The sequence below is a fragment of the Schistocerca nitens genome, chromosome 9, assembly GCF_023898315.1.
Source record: "Schistocerca nitens isolate TAMUIC-IGC-003100 chromosome 9, iqSchNite1.1, whole genome shotgun sequence".
In the NCBI taxonomy this organism is placed as follows: Eukaryota; Metazoa; Arthropoda; class Insecta; order Orthoptera; family Acrididae; genus Schistocerca; species Schistocerca nitens.
The window spans coordinates 58875896-58887971 of NC_064622.1; the positions used below are offsets into that span (position 1 = coordinate 58875896).

At 41.5% G+C, this 12076-nt stretch overlaps 1 protein-coding gene across 1 annotated transcript in view; it reads left to right on the plus strand.

The window, feature by feature from the left end:
* Positions 1-12076, plus strand: part of LOC126203283 (fatty acyl-CoA reductase wat-like) — a 203838-nt gene that overhangs the window by 167927 nt on the left and 23835 nt on the right. The gene's annotated exons all lie outside the window — the stretch shown is intronic.

Sequence of the window (12076 nt, forward strand, 5' to 3'; positions counted from 1 at the left end):
AGTCCAATAAAATCTTCTCGGTTTACAAGACGCGTCATTTCGAATAAAACACTCTAGCTTTCCACAGCAGTAGCCGAAATCGTCATCAGGAGTTTAGATCACCGATTGCCGGGGGCTGGCACCCTGTTCTACTCATGCAGTTGTAATGGTGACTGTGCAACCTCCAACAGAGTGCCGGAGCGGCCCATAAACTGAGGGTAAGTTGGACGGCTCCTAGCGGCTCCGTCCAACACCACCTGGACTTCACGAACTGAAAAAGGCCTTCATCATCAGAGTCTTCAATAAGCATATCTAAAATACCTTGCATTATTTCTAAGAAATACTCTTTAGCTTCATACTCTGGAGACGCACTGTTTTCAACGTATTTCAGTATACTTTCGATTTATTTTCATAGGAAACTGGTATCTGTTCTGGGAGGTATTCATTGATACTCCTTTATATAAAAACTGAAACTTCCAACTGTTCATTAATACCTACAGAGCAACATAAATTAGGTACAGATCATGTTCTCCCAATGCTAACAAAAATTACACTGTATCTTGCTGATGTCGGTCCACAACGAAGAAAAGTTGACTTATGTCCCCCTGTTAACTCAGATATATTTGAAATTGTGTTTTCGCTTTCGTATTGATCTGCAGAATTCACACTCTCACTTATCGTTTTCTGAAGCTGTGCTGCTTCCAGACGCATCCGCTTTTCATCAGGCGATTCCCGGAAAGCCGGTTGCGATGACAGATAGGAAGGACAACCAGGAACTATCGATGGAACACAGCCATCTTTTATCCTCGGTCGTTCAAGATTTACAGTTAAAATCTGTCCTGTCTTCTCGTCAAAGCAGCTTGCTGTCCATACAATACTTTCCAGGTGGAAATGTCTGACAGCACAATACTAATTAATATAACTATTCTGTGTGACAATAGTTGCATTAATGAGAGACGTTTCACAGCCAGATTCGTATTAACCACGCAGCAATGGTCCAGAATTAAAAAAACAAATAATACTGGTACATCATACGTAACTGCTTTTAAAAACAATTTGCAAATGTGGTACAATGGAAATAACACGTTATAAATTTTTCGTCATTTACTTACCCTTGAATGATGCATACACACAAAATTCCTGTCTCGGAATAGCTGCAATCCAGAGATTTCTCAACTTCACACATTTGGTAAATCGAAACATGTGCATTTTCTTGCCTTTTTTGGATTTATAATTTCCCTGGAAAAAGAGAACGCAGCACTTGTATCCCATACTTTGAAGAACTGTAGGTGAATACCGTATGTAATATATATCACTTTCACGTGACACACTTTCAACACAACATACACGCCAACAGTATTGCCGACCAAAGATGGAAAACAGTTTGTGACGTCACGTGCCAATATGGCCGCTGTGCATAGGCCTTGTATCTAGAAGGCTTTGCTCCGTCCCGGAACCGAGTGACGTCAAATGGCGTATGAGGCGGGTGCCACGTTTGAAACTGCCGCTCCCGCTTCCCTACAAGCGTTTTCTCATCAAAATTTTCCTACTTATCAGCAGAAGAACGAAAACCAAAGCAAACTTAACACTTCAAAGCTTAGGTACCTACCTACTTAACAACTTAAGTGTAAGTAATTTTTACAAATACTTCTATACCTACCTATTTAATATATGTTGTATGTTGTGTTTACCCCTTTTTCAGTCACTTCACTTAATTTAGCTATGTAATAACTTTGTAATCTCTTGAAATAAATGAGTACTTATATGAGTTATTATCGTTCAAGCTCCAACGAATTTCAAAACACAAATTAACTTTCAACCTAAGTGCAAGCTCGTTAAATAGTAAAATATGAGGAACATGTTTGGACTTGATCATGAATATGTTCGTGTTAAATCGCGTAAGCGTCAAATAGAGAGCAAGTCAAAACGCGCCTGAAAGACGAACGCTCAAACTCATTATCTTGCACAAACTTGTCCACACAGACTTGCCGAGTTTTTCTACTTGTACGAACTTGAGACTTTACATTACTACAACAATGCTATTTTCTACAAAAATAGCAATTATTCTTAGTACACGTAACACAACAAACAATACAGTACCTACCTATCTTGAAAGTTTTAAATAAGAACTTGTGTTAATTTAATAGGGGTCGATTTTTAGACCTCGTCGACCCCCAAAATCAGTTTTCGTTTATATCGACCCCAAGGGGTCGATATCTACCACTTTGGGAATCCCAGCTCTACACTATGGAAGGAATGCAGCTAGGTAGGCCTGTTCCGCTGACTCAAGCGGCGCTTATCGTCGGTGGAACTTTAAAGTTTTAGCAATTTCTCCCTTGCTGTAACCATTTTCTCTTGATACGCGCTTGAAATGCTGAAATTCACGCTGTAGACAGTCGTCAGATATAATCTTTGCCCTGTGCACTAACGTGTTCAGTACTGCTTTTCGTGTATAGGGCGGTGAAAGTTGTTGGTGTTTAAGCACCGATCAGTGTGTGTAGATTTCCTGTACGCTGAATGTCCAAGCCCGCCTCCTGCCTTCGTTGAACTAAAACATCCAAGAACGGAAGCTTGCCATCCCCCTCCGACTTTGATGTTTGGATGGACACCGTTCTTGTGGTCGACGACCTGCTTCAGCACATTTTCACCATGTGGCTATTTCAAGAAGGTGTTGACAACGTATCGTAAGAAGCAAAATGGTTGCAACCTCGCAGAGTTATACGCAAGACATGCTGTAACTCGTTGCCCAAGTTGTTCCGCCATGCCTTAACGATAACGTACTTTACGTACCGCAACAAATATCATGAGATGACGGATAGCACACCCATGGGATCCACACTGTCTCCGACCGTCGCGTAATTTTCCATGCAGAAAGTTCTGAACTCTACTTGAGAAAGGTAAGGTTTATCCAAAAGTGAAAAACTGTTACAAGATAAAACATTTTCAGGTTATCAAATGAAACACCTTTCAGCCATCTAGTTTCCAATCTTATTTTCTTTGGATACCCGTTTCGGCAATTTACTACGTCAGCTTCAGGCCCCTAACGACGTGTAGGAAGATTCCACCTTGGTTCTGGTCTGGTCGCCAGATGATGTGAAGTGATCGCTATAGCAAGCAGAAATCTAATAACAGTATTTCTGGTCCCTGTTTTGACCAGAACCAATGTGGAACCTTCCTACACGTCAGTCAGGGGCCTGAAGATGGTGTAGTAAATCGCCGAAATTGGTAGCCAAATAAAATAAGTTTGGAAACTAGACTACTGAAAGGTGTTTCATTTGAAATTCTGTATCGAACAGCCGAGTACCGCAACCATCTCAGAAAAGACGGACATACAGGAAACATTTCCATGTGCTTGCGGAAAAGTATTGTGTTCAAATTTAAAAGTATTTCAATTGGGAAAATCTTGCCAATACTGTATTTAGTATGTAGGCTCCCATTTGTATCAAATTTTTACAAATGGAAGCCTGCGTGTTAAAGACACTATTGGCAACACATAGCTGACTTCCCTGGTAGGCCATGTGCATCAAACTGATATACGTAACTCAGACCGCGTAATTCGTATACGCAGCTGCGTTGAAGTCAAACGTATATATAGTTGTCCAGGCCTCCTGGAGAGCCCGTGCCCTTTTGGTTCCGAACTTCGTTGACGGATCCTCTCCTTATTTGCCATGTGATTACTGACAGGCTCTGCTCAAGGTTGGTAGCTATGTGTAAGGTCTGTCCGAATGAAAAGTCCATGTGCTTGGGCAGTCTCTTCATTATTCACACACGTAAAGTAAAGCATAAAGTCTACTAATTCCAATATGTTGTTGCATCTGCTATGAATTTGTAAACTAGTCTGTTTAAGTATTATAAATTCGGTATTTATATCATTTCTGTTCTATTCTTCCAAAAATTAAGTCAGTCGCCTGAAATGCTGAAAGTAGTGTTCATTTGTTATGAAAGGTTGTGCATCATTCCTATACTCATGGACTACAAGGAATAATATTGAAGAAATTAAGTAAACAGGCCATGTGTCTAGCAATTATACACATGTGAAAAAAGGTCTCGGGCTGGTACGTAATCTTGGATCATTCAAGTCCGGTAGCCAATGTGTTACATTAGTACTCTACTACACACCAATAATCACTAATTGAAACCAACTTAAGAAATATAATTAAAAAAACACTTACAAGTTAGGCGAATTTAAACTCTTTCATTAGATCGAAACGCCGACTAGGTAACATGTGTTGCCTGAGCTACAACACTCTCCCTTCTTGCAAAAATTGTGTGTGTTACTTTTTACATAAACGTATCATTAACGCGTTATTTATCTACATTCAACAACTGTTTAAATGCTTAACATGAATATAGAAGTTTTAGAATTTGTCTCCTGTTTTCTGAACCAGTGATATGTTTCGTCTTGGGATGACTGAAGCTCTCTCCTCATTTTCCGCGTATTGCCCGTAAAAGACTCGAATATGTCGATCTTTGAACCTGTTAGCGCAGTGGTCGTTAAATTGCGGCCCGTGGGATGCACACTGTCCGAATCGAAGCATTCGTAAGACTCGCAGTTCTCCGTCCGTATTTTATAATAAGCTGCATCTAGCAACCAGGACTGCTGATATTTTTAAAAATATCAGGAGTCCGGTACATCGATATTTAAGAAAGTATCGTTATCGGATCTCGATACGCAGACAAAAAGTAACGAGATATCGAAGGGTAAAATATAGACATATCGCTCTATACAATATCGGCTGCACATTGTAAATATACTGCCGGATACATAGTTGTGTATTTAAGCATTGATTTATTATAGATATTCTGTTCATGAAAAAGCTAGCCGCCTGCCTATCCCCCTTAAGCAAGAATTGAAAGAAACACAATTTGAAATTTTGTAAGTTAATAATGGGACTTTGTGCAGATGGAAAGCCTGTATCACAATACTTTTTTGATCGACTACTGTGTTGTTAATTAACAGCTGTGTACATGGTGCATTGTCATGCAATATTTCATTTCAGTTAACCTCTTATACCTTATTTTCTTAATTTGCCATTGGCTACATGTCTAAATTAACCTTTTTTCGTGCTGATGTAGGAAAACTGCGTGGTGTAGCTAAACGTTGCAGTTTGTTTTGGTAACACCCAGCGCCGATTACGTCAGCATTTCGCCTCACACGTCTCCACTAGCTGCAAAGATCATTCTTGTCGTTTAGTTTTTTTGTACATCATTATCAGCAGCTCTTTCTAAAGGATGCCGATGTGAAGAAACAGCACACTAGTTGCGTTAAAAACTGTTTTTTTTAACGCAATTGGTGTGCTGTTTCTTCACATCGTAAACCTCGTTTTCCCCTTCACACCGCCACCTTCCCGTCCCCTCCCTCCCATTGCAATAGGACTTCTTCTTTCGTGCCACCTCTACTTGTTATGCTTATCCATTACGGATATTTGAGAACCTTGACTGTAGATTGAATGTAAATAAGTTTATATTACTTATTTACCTATTCTTGTTTCACACAGTCAAAGACTGGACGTGATGAAAGCTCAAAAAGTAGTAAGGCACCTTCACACATTGAAAGTAAAATTATGTTCTAACAGTTTCAAAAGAACAATTTCCAATATTTACTGACAATTACTAAAAAATATATAAAATAAAAGTATCGGCACCCGGTATGGTCATTTTGATATCGACATATCTGTGTATCAGGGGAGAAAATATCGCAGATATGTGTAGATATTTCTGTGGTGATATCGACATATCGCTATTTTATCAACAGCCCTATTAGTAGCTAACAGCCGAATCGAAAAACATCAGCTAATATTAAGAGCTCCTTTCCTGCTCAGTAAGAAACTGAAATACTTACCGAGACATTTTAAAATATGCTTCATTTTAATTGATGCTGAAGAATTCGGTCGTGAGTTAAGTACTATTTTTCTCTTACGTAAGGGGCTGACTGGTACGTAGCCAAGCCACTGAGCGGTTAACGGCAGTGAGAGGGGGGCATATTTAATCGTTTGTCTTCCGGTGCTGACAACTCAAGAGCGTGCGCATCTAGCACCCATGGGCTGCTATAAAACAAATTTCAAGCGGAAGTAACATGTATTATAGAGACGGCCACCTTCAAATGTGGTACATGTTTATAACAACATGAAGTCAAATTAAAGGTGTTGTAATACATCGCAATGAGTAAAGGAAAAATGACAACCTAAACATTTGTTTCCCCTAACTTACATTTTGTTGTTAATTAATATAACATACTTATAAGGGGGGCTACCAATTAATAATAAGATCGGTAGGGGAAGGTATGGTAAAGGGGAAAAGACGGGGAAAGTGTCCTTTGCGTAGTTATTTTTTTGCACAGAACAGAGCTGCTGCCCGCCGAGAAGTGATCAACTAGTTCTAATACACATAGCCATTGTTGTGATTGACACTTACAGAGGAAGCTTGTTCCCTTATACTTTAGAATTTTTTTTGAGCCGTCTTATGTAAGATAGGTCATTTATATTATTCTTGTTACCTCACTTAAATGGAAAGTAAAAATTTTTTCAATATCAATGCTTAAGCGACCTCTTTTGGCCCACATACGTAGTTTCTGGTTTTTATTTCAGTTCAATAATTTCATCTGGACCGTTAATTAATGCGGACATGTCATCCAACCGGGAAATGTGACCACCTTGGGCAAGAAGAGTTGGTTACTTCCATGTATGACGCAAAATATTATAGATCAGACACTTTTGCGTATTTTTATACATGCACAGCTATCATCCGTCATCGCATTTGTTTGTAACATTAAGTTATGTTTTTCTGAAACCGTCTCTGTCCTGTTACGTTTGGCGTAATACAGAAGTCCAATTGGAAACAAGCTGCTCCATTCGCTTGGTATTGATTCGCATCGTAGGTGGCGAAATGCCTAGAAAATGTGCCCGGAAATCAGAAAAACAAACATGGGTTCCTGTCGCGATGGCACTGGCCACAGTACCCACTCAGCTACGGAAAACTGGTCACCATGTACGCCTTCAGAAAAATGCCTTAAAAATAAAAATATTTGGTGTGATACCTCATAGTACGCAGATTCATCATGGGTAAGTGGTAAGCTTATATCAATAACCATGTTTCGATGAAAACTGAATTTCTCTTTGAGTGGCCGCTTTACCCACACCCCTTCCTACGCGGCCCGAGGTCTCTCCCTACAACGCCAGTATTGGCTTTTAAGAGGACACGTACGCGAAAGCGACCAAAATTGAGAAAAAAATTTTAATGGATATTCATTTGATGCATGGTATTGAAATTTTAATTCCGGAATGTTACGTTCCAATTCCACTCTTAAGTGTGATAAAAATAATAATAACCAACAAAAGCATGCATGGGGTTACGTCCCTTTGTGTTCTATATTTTCTCAAACTATTTATTCCCGCCTTGTTTTCTTCCAGTTTTATGCAGTCATAATGCGGGGAATACTTCGGTGTTTAGGAGATATAGAACGTCCACAAAAGAGTGTGCATGGAAAAAGTCAGTCCTAATGAAAGTTACAAATCTCTGATAGCAAAACCATGCCGCAAGACGACGTTTGTTTCCACAACTGCTCATGGAGTTGCAGCGTGTGATACTTGTTTAGTTTTTAACAGTGCTAATCTTGGCAGACTACGGACTCTGCCGAGGCTAGGATTTGATCGAGAAACTTTCGCACTGTCGATATTGAAGACTATCGATAACATAGCATTGATGCAGCTGGCATTATTGTTTCTCAATCCGAGAAGCAGGTTACCCTAAAAGGACAAGCAAAGAAAAGACTGCTTGAGAATGAAGAGCAGAATGCCACGCGGGATAGCCGCGCTATCTAGGGCGTCTTGTCACGGTCCGCACTGCTTCCCCGTCGGAGGTTCCAGTCCTCTCTCGGGCGCGTGTGTGTGCCATGCTCTGTTTCACAGATATTTGTAATAATGGCATATTAAACTTGCGCAAAAATGCGTTGATTTCGTTCTGAAAGATTTTTAGAAAAAGCAACATTTGTACTCAAGTTGCTGAAAAAATTTCTACTGTTTGTAATTAAAAACATAACTTCAGTCTGCATTAAAACTTATGTCTGTATTACTGTATCTGCGGTAGCAGGGGCACAAGAGAATAACATTCCTCAATCTGTTTTATTGGGAAAAACCAATAAACCAGAACATTACTGATGTCGACAAAGTAATCGAAAGAAAACAATTCAAGCAAGAAAAAAAGTAGGGATCACGCTTCGGATCTTATAACAGAAGAATAACAAAAAATGGTTTCCTCACAAGTCTCTGGCTCGGGAAAGTCCGCTAAAGAAATGACAGAAACAAAACTATTAGAGAGTGGTCGGTACAGCATTACCACAAGACTGTCCAGGGAGGAGAGACCGCCGTTACACGACACTCGTGAGTCACAGTCCGAAGCTACCACTCCTGACGATCCCGACTGTTGATGATGATCAGCGGGGTTCTCAACATCGTGGTTATCAGCGCCCATAGACGTTCCAATATTTTCATTTCCAGTCTCCACTACCCGAATGTGGATGATGAGGACAACACAAACACTCAGTCCCAGGTGGAGAAAATCCTCGATCCGGCTGGGAAGAAGCCGGAACCTTGCGATCCAGAGGCAGCAACGCTAGCCATTAGACTACCGGCAGATGAGGGGCGTGAATGTTGCAGTCAGGGTGACAGATCCCTTTTTTTCTTCTTCTTGGGAGGTTGAAGTACAGCTTCTGGTTGCTCACGGTCTTCCTGTGTTGGTGGATGGTAAAACTGTTTCGTTTGACAGTGATGGCATTCCAAAGACATCATCGGAGTGCACTTTGAAGGTGTGGTGGTGGGACTTGATGTCCCACATCACCTCCAACGGTGGAAGTTCAGGTTGCAGGCAAGAGGGAATATAACGACGAACATAACGTATCAACATCGGTGGTTTACGATGGCCGACACCCATCGAGTAGTCAAGTCAATACTAACGCTGCAAGAGTGGCCGTAAGAAGGCTAACGTTATCCGTGGTCGCAATCGGAGTCCCCAAAGATGGTGGCTTATAAGGCTAGTTGGCGGATGGATCTCCTGTAAGTATTTCGGTTACGTGAGTGGCGTAGGAAAATAGTCCGCTTGTCGATCGCGACCTCTGGCACTGCCATCTACATCTACATCTACATCTACATCTACATCTACATCTACATCTACATCTACATCTACATCTACATCTACATCCACATCTACATCCATACTCCGCAAGCCACCTGACGGTGTGTGGCGGAGGGTACCCTGAGTACCTCTATCGGTTCTCCCTTTTATTCCAGTCTCGTATTGTTCGTGGAAAGAAGGATTGTCGGTATGCTTCTGTGTGGGCTCTAATCTCTCTGATTTTATCCTCATGGTCTCTTCGCGAGATATACGTAGGAGGGAGCAATATACTGCTTGACTCCTCGGTGAAGGTATGTTCTCGAAACTTTAACAAAAGCCCGTACCGAGCTACTGAGCGTCTCTCCTGCAGAGTCTTCCACTGGAGTTTATCTATCATCTCCGTAACGCTTTCGCGATTACTAAATGATCCTGTAACGAAGCACGCTGCTCTCCGTTGGATCTTCTCTCTCTTATCAACCCTATCTGGTACGGATCCCACACCGCTGAGCAGTATTCAAGTAGTGGGCGAACAAGCGTACTGTAACCTACTTCCTTTGTTTTCGGATTGCATTTCCTTAGGATGCTTCCAATGAATCTCAGTCTGGCATCTGCTTTACCGACGATCAACTTTATATGATCATTCCATTTTAAATCACTCCTAATGCGTACTCCCAGACACTTTATGGCATTAACTGCTTCCAGTTGCTGACCTATTTTGTAGCTAAATGATAAGGGATCTATCTTTCTATGTATTCGCAGCACATTACACTTGTCTCCATTGAGATTCAATTGCCATTCCCTGCACCATGTGTCAATTCGCTGCAGATCCTCCTGTATTTCAGTACAATTTTCCATTGTTACAACCTCTCGATACACCACAGCATGAACTGCAAAAAGTCTCATTGAACTTCCGATGTCATCCATAAGGTCATTTATGTATATTGTGAATAGCAACGGTCCTACGACACTCCCCTGCGGAACACCTGAAATCACTCTCACTTCGGAAGACTTCTCTCCATTGAGAATGACATGCTGCGTTCTGTTATCTAGGAACTCTTCAATCCAATCACACAATTGGTCTGATAGTCCATATGCTCTTTGTTCATTAAAGGACTGTCGATCGGAGGTGCTCCGTTAGCGGGCCCTGACGCCCGTTGGCTGAGACAAGGGGCTGTGTTTTCGTCTCCAGCAGCGGCCTCGGTCGTACTGTAGACATCTGCTTTGGTTTCACTCGTTGTGTTGAAGGCGTCCGCGTCTCTGGTCTGTCATGCGGGATGCCGATGTGACAGGCGGAAGGACGGACTCCGCATATAGCCATATAGGAGGCGTATTCCGAAAGTAAGGTCCGATCGGTCGCTAAATGGGAACCACAGTAAAAATCCGATAAACCTTTACATAGGTGTGTTTGACAGTCTCTAGTATTCCCGTTCATCACGTCACGTCTTTTTCGGTTCAGAGCGCACAGTGAGCACGTAAAGATGCCTAGAAAACAGTCTCCCGCCAAGTATAAGTGCCCGTGGGAGATTTCGCCTGATTTGATGCAGCCCACACAGCATAACTGTCATGCATTTCCTTCTTCATGACAATTTTCGGCCGCATCCTGCAGGGGCAAATAGGATGCCCCTGCAGCGTTCTCGTTGGGAAGTGTTTGATCGCCCTCCATACAGTCCGGACTTTGCTCCCTCTGATTTTCATCTCTGCTGACACGAATCGCTGGCTATGAAGTCAATGTTTTGGCACAGATAACTGACTGCAGATCAGCGTAGATAATCGACGAAAAGTGCAGGCAGCTGCCTTCTATGACGGGCGTATTGGAAAGTTGATACAATGCCACCACAAATGTCTCAGACGGAGCGGCGACTACGTAGAGACGCTGCTGGAAGTTGTGGCTACCTATTGCAAATAAAACACTTGATTTTCATTATGGTTTCCATTTCGCGACCAATCGGACCTTACTTTCGGAATGCGCCTCGTACCATTCCTTAACAACTGTGCCAAATTTAGTTACATTGCCGTGAAAACTTTGAATTTTATAAGACTTTCTACAAAGTATTACAGTATTACAACTTCGCATTCGTCCCTCTGTGGCGGCGTGGTTCCTTCCGTCCCTTTACGACGAAACCTGCACCTACCTGTGAACATTGTCTCAGCCTATCGTCAGTAGGGAAGCCGAGCGAAACCTACTGTACTTCGACGTGAACCAGGCTGCAATTAAAGTCACTAATCTACGTTTCGGGAGAAACTTTTCACACGAAATGAAAGGTTGGAAATTTTGTCCTCAATTAATATATTCTGAAACTTCGGTGAACAAGTATCTCTGCCAAGCCCATGGTAGTCTTAACACAGTCACTCACAATCCCTTTCACTCAGTTTAGCAAGTTAATGTGTTGTATTTCCCGAAAACTTAATAGCTACAAAAATACTGATTGTTTCTAATTGATAATGCTCGCCAAATATTAAGTCTGTCGATACCAAATGCAGTCACAGATTTTAGCCACCGACCTGCTCAATACGCCACGCGGAATATATGTCTTATATCGTCACAAAATTCACTTACAAATTCCGAAAGTTCTACACGCCCATCGGAATAATTATGCCGTCACTTTACCACACTTTTGATGTATGAAACACTGCTAGATCGGGCAACTTATCGTTTCCATCGGAACTACTACTACACACGTCCGAACTGTTTCATGGCTAGGCTCCGACTCCTCTCTAGAATACTCTAAGTCTTTTCTACCAGCAGAGAAAGGCGCGCGAAGAATATTGCTTTACCATTGGTCAGTTTACTCAACAGCCAATAGCAAAACAACATTCTCCCGCGTCAGTTCATCAATAACCAATCGCAAAATAGTAAACCTAACGACTGCACTTTTTACCGACGTAATTATCTAATATGTTGAAGTTTTGCTTATGCATAAAGTTATTTACTATTGTTATTTATACCTGAATTAACTTTCCCTTTATCATAAACTTACTTCACAAATCT